Source organism: Trachinotus anak, unplaced genomic scaffold (genome assembly GCF_046630095.1).
Source record: "Trachinotus anak isolate AG129_WGS33_773 ecotype Australia unplaced genomic scaffold, CSIRO_AGI_Tana_v1 ptg000005l, whole genome shotgun sequence".
Taxonomy (NCBI): Eukaryota; Metazoa; Chordata; class Actinopteri; order Carangiformes; family Carangidae; genus Trachinotus; species Trachinotus anak.
In genome coordinates, this window is record NW_027273856.1 from 20227228 (window position 1) to 20236100 (window position 8873).

General features: G+C 41.8%; 1 protein-coding gene across 2 annotated transcripts in view; it reads right to left on the reverse strand.

Moving 5' to 3' along the window:
- pak5 (p21 protein (Cdc42/Rac)-activated kinase 5) overlaps positions 1–6384 on the reverse strand; it is a 65667-nt gene extending 59283 nt beyond the window's left edge. For both annotated transcript variants that reach the window (XM_071478817.1, XM_071478816.1), the window contains exon 1: positions 6015–6384. The gene's annotated coding sequence lies outside the window, so the exon portion shown is untranslated. The remainder of the gene's footprint in view (positions 1–6014) is intronic.
- Between the last annotated feature and the right edge of the window lie 2489 nt (positions 6385–8873).

Below are 8873 nucleotides of genomic sequence, written 5' to 3' on the forward strand. Positions count from 1 at the left end.
GCCATATATTGTCTAGACTGGTCCCCACAGAGGTTGTGATGTGGTTATTGTTTGCAGCCGCAGTCTCTACCATTGCCCATTGGCGTTTATCAAGCCTAATAAATAGTTGTGTTTCACTCAAACTTTGGCCGGGCACAAAGTCACAGAACAGCCCTGGAAGCAGCAGGTAAGTAAGACTAAGAGACGCACTGCCAGGCTAGTTTAGCAGGGCAGACAGACTAGAGAGAGATGCACTGCAAGCTAGCACCTTACCATTAGGCTACTGTTGTCTACTCACATCAAAAGTGGAGAGGAGACAACAAGTTTACCTGATCGATGTTTCTGCAATTCACTCTCATTGTTTCTTTTCGTTTTTTCGTGACCTGAGGGGTCGTTCTGTTTCGTCCTCACATCACAGTTGTAAACATTGACACAATTTCTCTCACCATGGGATCCCTAACTGCCAGATTGAGGCTTTTGCGTCAGCTTTTAAACATTTCATTTTATATTAGTTATCATTCTCATTTTTGAAACATAATATTTAACACTAACTTGAATAATTCAAGACAACTTTTTTGAAATGTTGTCTGCCTCTGTATCCCTTAATGCACTGTCCCAAATGGGCAGGACAGTGGATATGAAACAAATGGGAGTGACACTTTATTGTTGCATTGATACAGATGAGGGAAAACCTGGTAGTTCATGGTTGTAAAGTAATTAAGGTTTGATTTTTTTTTCAGGTGAGAAAGTAATCATTTAGATTTAGAATATATGCTCGGTTCGCAGTCCAGCTCCTGAGTTGAGCAGCCTATGATTCGCGATTGTCCTGGGGAGAACAGTCTTATCTCAAGCGCTTTGTAATTTACTTCTTGGTGTGTTGTCTGTAGCATTTTCAAAATATACTTCCATTTGGAAGAGAACCTTTTTTGGTCTCAGAGTTTAAATATAATATTTGTTGCTGCCACTTTGTCTGAAGGTAAAGCTGTATACATAATAAATACATGTTTTATTGGATAGTTTACTGACTTTGCTGCCTCTGTGGACTTTGAGGTTCTAATATGTACAGATATATCTCCACATTTGTACAGAAATAAATATATATTAATGAAAATTAACAGAGACAGTACAGTTTATACTAAATTAAGATTTATTTTTTAATATATATCACAGATTGTATAACAGGTGTGTCTTTTACTACACTCACTGTTAAACACCTTGAGGGAAGGCTGCAGACACAGCAGTTGGCTTTCTAAGGCTGCCCATTGTAAACAGGTATCACTTTAATAGCGATTAAACTGGAATTAAGCTCTAACTCCTTACTCCTGCAGTTTACTAGTACATACACACACACACACACACACACACACACAAGAAAGGCTTGTACTCACTCAAGGTTGCAACAGATTTAGGCCTCTATCGCACATCTATAGTAGAAAGAACCATGCAGTAAGAATCACCCTACTTTTGGCCAACAAGGAGGGAAAATGAGGCACGTTAGCACACACGTTCACCACCATGCACACACACACACACACACACACACACACACACACACACGCTTTCACAGAAATAGCGTAACTCCCTCAGCCTGGAGGGTGGGTGACAGAGCTGTAAGGGCCAGTGCTGTGTTAGGCAGCAGCAGAGGCAGATGCAGCACTCAGTAGCCTGAGGGCATCACTGGGTATTCAAGCTTCACTGGGCCTCTTCATCAGTGCCCTCTGATGCCTTAGCCCCATGACCAACGGCACACACACACACACACACACTCACACACACACACTTCCAGCACAGGGCCAGTCAGGCCTTTCCAGCTTTGGACAAGAGGGGGATTGGGAAAGAAGTAGAGCAGTCTCACTGAGTGCAGACACACACAAGTTAGACTGAGAAAACTGAAGAGGATGTAAGCTGTGGTGGTGGACTGTGTATCTTCCACACTAGTTCTGATTCTGGGGAAGCATCTAGGTTAACTCTTTCTGTGTGTGTATGTGTGTGTGTGTGTTCTCAGGCTGGGAAAGGACACAGCCATGACACAGCTCTAATACAGGGAGCAACAACAACAGTTTAGATCTATGACACTATGACAAACAGCCTTTTGAATGGGTTGCTGAATGTCAGATGACACCGGGTGTTGTGCTGATGTGTGATTTGTACAGTTTAATTGTCATTTCATTTCATGGAAGATCACAAAGACATGATGGAACTCCTGTAACATGTAACATGTAAACTGTGATAGTAAGTAATGGAATTTATCAGTTCTACAGCCTGGAAATGCACACACACACACACACACACACACACACACACACATTCTTTCTCCCTCTATCTCTAAATCACTTATGTTCATCTGTCCTCCTCAGTCAAAATGTCCCTTTTCATACGCTCAATCTTTCCCTTTGTCTTCCCCTGTCTCTCACAGAGACATGCGTAGACACAAACACACCCATACACACACCTCATTTTGTTACTGACATGCCAAGTCATGCAGAAAACACAAGGGAAGGTCTTTTTTTTTTTTTTAATCCCGGGACAAAAACAGCAAAATGCAATAACCTGGGACAAAAGTGCTGACATCTGAAGATGAGTCTGGCATTCAGACAGACTGCTCGATTGCAGCTGAAATAAACAGGAGCGACAGACTGGGAGAAGGCAAGACCCCCTCCGCAGACAGACAGATAGATAGACAGACAGTCTTCTATATTTCTCTCCAATAACATCATCCCTTCCACTGCCCCTTCTCTTTCTGCTAGTTTCTGACCTTCTGATCCTCTTATTCTCCCCCTTTTTTCCCCTCATCTCAATTCTTCACTCCACCACTTACCTCTTTTTTATCCCAATACTTTACCCATCTGTATTTTCCTTTCATCCTCACCTCCTGTTAAACCACCACCACCTCTAGACTGCAGCTTATCTCTCAATCCTCATCCCCACCTCCTATGGCCACCTGTCCCGCTCTTCCTCTCGTCTACCCTCCTCTTTTATCCTCTCTTCTCCAACTCATCAATTCCGCCGTCCTCCTCCCCCTCTGTACTTCTCTCTTCATCTCTCCTCTGTCTGCATGTTGTTTGCATGCTCCTTAACTCTGCTCCTTGATTAACAAGATCGACCAGCGCAATGCTGCCAGACACTTGGTTAAAATGACCAATGAGTCTTTAGGGAGGCTCCCATATAAATAGTAGGCTGAATCAGACGCTTCAATTACAGATAACACATTCCCACCATTCCCATCCAACACTATTTGACCGCAGAGAGTGAGAGAGATATGTTGGCCATTGGCACACGTTGAAGGACCAACAGAGAAGACGTGCATGGAAAACTATAGCTAGATTTTCTTCTTCTGATCAAACTATTCAATGTGTGGCTCCCTCTGACTCTTACGTAATTGTGAATTTGTGCGAGCAACGAAGGCTGCCTCTTCATAGACACCGAGAGCAGTCTAGTGTAGAGCCATAGGGACTAAAATAGTTGGTCATGTGTTCATTATCACTATCCTCTTTTAAGTGCTCACCCCATATCCAGAAACATTAAACAGAAGAGGACCTTCGAGTGGGTCTGTGCATGAGTGTGTAGGTGTGTGTGTGAGAGAGAGAGAGAGACAAAAAGAGAGAATGAGAAAGAGAGAGAGAGAGAGAGCGAGAGAGAGAGAGAGAGAGAGAGAGAGAGGCAGAATATGAAGGGAATGAGGTTGTGGGATTGTGATAACTTCAAAGGTTATTATTATTATTACTGCAGGCTGAAGCCATGCTCTGGCATCCCTCAAGCTTTGATCATTATGTAAAGCTGTTGTGCTCGGTGCTGGCACTGAATACATTACAGAGTGGATAACCAGGGAGTGTGCAAGCAAGCATACACAGACCAACACATTGACTCAGCCTCCACGTTTCTCCCAATTTTAAAATAACACACATCCCTCCATCTCTAAAGGACAAATAAAACGCACCTTTAATCTCACCTTGACGTGTGGTCTGGACAAGAGGACGCAGATGTAGCAGCACTGATACTTAAAGGGACACTCCACCAATCAGACACATGAAGATCAGTGTGCCAGGCACAGGGACTACTCATCATCCTGTGAAATCAGTTGTATAATGGCCACTTTGGTTCTGGAGGAGCTGTGTCAACTTTGAGAAAATAATGATATCATCAAGGTTATCTCAGCTTGGGTTTTGTGAACAAATTTATAAAAAGCCTGCAATGAAACACTGGAAGCATGGACTTTAAAAGATGTGGATGTTACAAGGCAGGCTGCTATCAAGATGCAATATGGGAATTAGAGGATCCACTGTTTTTGGAGCTTGACGCATACAAGTCAGAATGTATTGTTGCATCAATTTCTACAATTAATTAAGTAGTCTACTGTAATCCTAAATCACCACAGCACCATAATTATAAGAACACAGGCCTAAGTGCAGCAGTTTGGTGTAAGTTAATACCTCTTAAGGTATGTTTAGCAACCATAGGTTTTGGAAGAATAAGGTTTAACATTGTCATCATTTTTAGATTTAATGACATGATAAAATGATTTAAGTTATAGTATGACAATTTTTTAAAACGCCATGCTTTACTGTTTCTATGAAAATACCTTATATACTCAGTTATTGACATCTATTGGTTGTTTTTAGGGCTGCAACTGGTTATTTTCATAACCCATTTAATCTGCAGATAAAATGCCATATTTGTTTTGGCAGGGCCAGCCATAAAGACCAAAATGGCCAACTGCTGCTTTAATTGATTCAATAATGAATAAATGCCATATGTTAAAAAACAACCCCAGACGTCATTATCCAGCCTATAATCACTGAATAGTCGGTCTATAATATGTCCAACAGAAAGAAAAAGAAAAACGCTCACGATGGTCTTCAATTACTATCAGATTAAGCAAAGAAAAGCAGTAAACCTCACATTTTTTGAACCATTACTTAAAACACTTAATCAATCAATTAATTCATTAAATGACTAACTGTTTCAGCCATAGCTGTTTGCATTTGGATAACTGTTGGCTGGGGGCCATATTGACATCTAGACAGAATAGTACTGCAAACTGTATCCACTATCACCTAGGTACTACTGGTCTATGGCCCATGATCTGGGACAAAATACAGGCCTCCTGACAGCTTTGGAGCTTTTGTGCTACATGTTATTATTACCCCTATTAATGGAGTGTTGTCATAAGTGCGATTATAAGCTTAGGAGGGGAACCCCAGCTCAGAGAGCCAAGCCACCACTTTTAATTTTCGTCTACACATTCTAATCCGAAAGCCACACTGAACTTGAAAACAAGCCATCTGTTCCTGCCCTTACCTGGCCTACATTAGCCTGAGCACACTCACACTCTGGCAGGCTGCAAGGAAAAACAGAGGCAGCGCAAATAAATGTCCTGCACTGTCATCATCACTGTCACACAGCAGAGCGAATATACATGTGTACTACGATGAAAAATAAAGAGACAGAGCAAAACGAGAGCTTCAAGTCCATTAAAGCTATCAACTCAGCACTGAGCACCATACACTCACTGAGCCCCCACTAGATTATAAGGCTGTAGGTGCATCACAGTGATTTTTTTTTTTTTTTTTTACCTCGACCTCCAGCCATCGACAACAATTCCTCTCGGTTTAAGCAATAATGAGAGCAGTCAGAGAATCCAGCCACAAACAGGCCTCCAAAATCTGTTTGCCACATGCATAGGTGTGATGCCCACCCAGTTCAATACCAAGGACAGCGGTCGACGCACGGAGAGCCTGACAGCCATGACAACACATGCACTACAAAATGATGATTTATCTGTGCACGGATGCATCGTAGGCAGCGACACAAACCTGTCCTGAATGACACTGCTTTTTCACCGTGAGGCTGTAGGACCGCGGACAGAGAGACAGAGACGCAAACTAAACCCTTAGACAAACATTTCGCCTTTCCAGAGCGGCTTCTTTGCCCCCTGCAAGAAGAAACAGCAGCCACATTTTTTTTTTTTTTTTTTTTTTTTGCTAAAACCGCGGCGTCAAAGCACATTAAGTCGAATAAAATGAACCCACACCTACCTGCTTGTGCTGGGGTCGAGGAGCTCACATGTCCCGCCGCTTATTTTGGTCTGTTACTGTGGATATTATTATTATTATTATTACGGTGGGCACCGTTATGTGTCTGCCAGCGCCATGTTATTATCACTGAGTGGAGGACTGTGCGGTCCTGTGCGCTACATCCGGGCTGTTGAGGAGAGCGAATGAGCGCAGCTCGTGGCGGCGGAGAGGGCGGAGAGCGCCCCGGATACACGGAGCACCTGTGTGCGCAGCGGAGCGGGGACAACCTCCAGCCACCGCGGTGCACTGCACATGTACCCGGGTCAGACCCACCGGCCCACCTGCCGGGAAGCTGCGCTCACACGGAGCTCCCACCTGAGCGCGTTTTCCTCTCTGTTGCCAAGGGATACGTGATGGGGACTAGTTCAACAACGGAAACTAGTTTGATTAAAAACATCATTTGCATATATTGACTTATATACACGTAAACAATCAGCAAAACTGAAGTTAAAACGGATAAAATGACACATAACTTCAAGTAGATGATAACATGGTTGAATTTGATAGATACGCGTAACAAATGGTTTAAATAGTTAATTAATGGATGAATGGTTTAAAGAGATAGCCTTGCTATGATGAACAGTATGTGGTTAAATTGTTAAATTGTCAGCAAAAATGAAAGTAGAAGTAATGGATCTATTGTGAATAAAGCTAAAAGTTATTTATTGAAATAAAACTAGTAAACAGCTAAAAATAAATAGTGAGAAACCTAAACGTAATGAATAAATTAGTAATTGATAAATGGTTGAGATACTTAGCTCAAATTAGTAGATGGTGGGAATAATTAAAAATAGACTTATAGATAAGAGGTTGGACTGGCAGCCTACTGCATGGAGACACTAACCATTCAATTGAATGAGAAAATGGTGTAGTAGTCCAGCTTTATGTAATTAATAATGTCAGCCATTTAAAAAAAAGTGTTGGTGATGGGTCATGTTCATCTGACAGGGCTGCAGGGATACATCAGGAAAAAATATGGGAACAATTTCTGTAATTTTTTCATTGGTTTAATATAAAGTTAGATGCAGGTAGGGCTGATGGCTGCAGGACTGTGTCATGATTTCATACATTTTGTATATATGTTTACAGTACATGACAGATCTACCGTCTGCTGAACATGTGCAGGTTTTCATGACGTATCTGGCTCCGTTATTGATTTGTAGTAATTTGATTACACAGACAGTCATTGAATTTTCAACACTTAAGGACAGACGTCTTACAGGCAGTTTTCGGCACAGGGATACTCTTCAAGATAAGTATAATATAATAATAATATTCAAACTATTATCTTTATTATTAGGCTTAATACATAACAGGCCACTTGCTTCAGACAGAAACTGAGCCTGACATCATTACTGTATCAAGTTGTCCTTTTCCTACTTCTACAGAGCATCTTAGGCTTGAGATATACAGTATGTAAACGTTTTCCAAGTGAAGCATTGGAGATAGACACAGTGGGGCAGCCTCCGCCAGCTCTGACAGTGTCACGGCCCTCATTGATCTCCCATCTCTGTTTCTGACGTGCCATTTGTAGCACAGGGCTCTTCACCCGACTGCAGCCAGTGAATGTGCAAGGGCATGAGTCAATTTCTCCTACTGTGACAAGAAAGTCCTTATGTCTGACTGTCTGCTTAACTGAGGGAGAGAGTGAAAGAGGAGGCAGAGAGTATCCATTATTATGCCAAGGTCTAGCTCTTTGTGTTGTTGTTAAACATGGGGATCAATGAGGGAGCTGCAACCATTATGTCCTCTTTTTTTTTTACCATCTTCCCTTATCTCACCAATTGTTTGCAAGGGAATATCTTCCCTTTTCTGTTTTTACCAGCTGGTCCTACAGGTGGAGACTTTAAAACTCGCCACATCCTACCTACGGAGTGAGTCATTTCTCCTCTCAACATTTGCACTATGTACTATATCTAGCCACTGCAGATAGATGCTGGTTAAAGTGGGCATGCACTTTGCAAATAGACACACTCTTCCTCACTACTTGATCTTTTTCTTGCTCCAGTGATTTGTGTTCTTGTTATGATACTGTCCCACCTCCTATGTTTCCCCTGTGGCCTCCTTACCACCCATAAATCCCTATGGGAAATGTGAGCCCAGACTGTAAGCAGTGGGAACACCCCTTCAGCTCAGGACTATTCCAGGCTGAGCCACACTTATTATCGGCTTTATAGACAGCCACATCTATCCTTCTCATATAGCCACACTGGGGGAAGGAGTGATGCAGTCAGATCAAACACATGAGTTGGAGATGGTAAAAATGATATATTGTCACTGTGTTACCCTTTACCTCTCAGTGATGATGAATGTTATTTTGTGGGAAACACTGGCCCGAGATAAACACAAGTAAGAGATTAGAAGTGACACTTCACCCCAAATATATCTCTGGAGTATCAATAAGTCACATTCTCTGAAGATGCCTGTTAAAGTTTTGAGTTTCCTCAAAGATTTGGGGAGAGTAATAGCTTCAACTTCAGCTTTATTATTATCCCAAAGGAAATATGGTTTTCTTGCAGGCATTAATACACAGGTCACATGAATACACTGTTAACAATCAACAGCAACAATCAATACATACAAATAATCAATACATAAAAATAATACATAAAAATAGCAGTTCAGGATCAAATATAATCACTACTACCGTCTGGTGCATCTTAGAATAAAAAACAGAAGATAAGACCAATGCCAAATATAGAGAACCAAATAAAATACATTTCCTTGTAAGATAAAGTTTACAGCAATGACTGTTGAAGTGAAATATGCTCCAGGAGATCACAGCACCTGCTAATTGAATCCATTGTAAAGCTGACCACA